Source organism: Anabrus simplex, chromosome 10 (assembly GCF_040414725.1).
Source record: "Anabrus simplex isolate iqAnaSimp1 chromosome 10, ASM4041472v1, whole genome shotgun sequence".
In the NCBI taxonomy this organism is placed as follows: domain Eukaryota; kingdom Metazoa; phylum Arthropoda; class Insecta; order Orthoptera; family Tettigoniidae; genus Anabrus; species Anabrus simplex.
In genome coordinates, this window is record NC_090274.1 from 10,415,540 (window position 1) to 10,416,717 (window position 1,178).

The 1,178-nt window shown below is 41.5% G+C and overlaps 1 long non-coding RNA gene across 1 annotated transcript in view; it reads left to right on the forward strand.

Moving 5' to 3' along the window:
- Positions 1-170, forward strand: part of LOC137502395 (uncharacterized) — a 21,181-nt gene extending 21,011 nt beyond the window's left edge. The window contains exon 3 of the long non-coding RNA XR_011018763.1: positions 90-170. This is a non-coding gene — a long non-coding RNA (uncharacterized lncRNA). The remainder of the gene's footprint in view (positions 1-89) is intronic.
- The last annotated feature ends 1,008 nt before the right edge of the window (positions 171-1,178 follow it).

The window sequence follows — 1,178 nt, forward strand, 5'->3', positions numbered from 1 at the left end:
TACTTAAATCCGCAGTATAGAGTGAAAAACCCTTACATGGATTTTTTATCATATGCGGAGAGTCCTAACTACTATTTCTTGTGTTTTAGGTCAGCAAGTCTTCTCTCATTTGCCAACAGAACGGACTTGGAACCTCCAGATTGGTGAGCAAGTCTTCTCATTTGCCAACAGAACGGACTTGGAACCTCCAGATTGGTGAAGTTTTCAAATTTGGTAAGTACTTGTTCATTGTATTTTATTAAATTGACTGATAATGGCCTGTGATTCTTGTAACAGTGCTAGGTTGTTAGTTAATGTTGCAGCTGGTCAGGACTTACAGAGAGCTATTATATTGACTATTTATGTCACAAATATATCTTGAAGACAAAACTGGCTCATTAATATAAAGTCATGGCTATTAAGCCATCAGGATATTTTGGATGCAGAAAATTTTCTCCAGAACTGGAGAGTTTATCGCAAAGACAAGAGAGATTCAATCAGAGGGGGAGTATGCATGTTGGTGAAAGAAGAATTTGTAAGCTATGAAAAAGTTAAGGATGAGAAGCATGAAATTCTAGATGTCAGGCTCGTCTCCACAATTACCGTATTTACCCGAATAATCCCCCGCCATCAAATAATGTTTGCACCCTCATTTTAGGAAGGCTCATTTTGAAAAAAATGAAATGAACTAAAAGTTCCTTCATCGAAAGAGTGACATAGGCATAAACAAACATTTCGTATTACTCCGCGAGTCCACGCGGTCTTTATGCAAATATGAACATGTAAATTTACCGGATATAGCTGCTTTGCCTGAGATGATTAAAATACATTATCACTGGTATGGAAGTCCGACTCGTTGGCTGAATGGTCAGCGTTACTGGCCTTCGGTTCAGAGGGTCCGGGTTCGATTCCCGCCGGGTCGGGGATTTTAACCTTCATTGGTTAATTCCAATGGCCCGGGGGCTGGGTGTTTGTTGCTGTCCCCAACATCCCTGCAACCTCACACACCACATATAACACTATCCTCCACCACACTAACACGCAGTTACCTACACATGGCAGATGCCGCCCACCCTCATCGGAGGGTCTGCCTTACATGGGCTGCACTCGGCTAGAAATAGTCACACGCAATTATTATTACTGGTATGGAATATATTTTCCATGAAAATGAGCAAGTAGGCCTACTTTCGTGAGAGGTG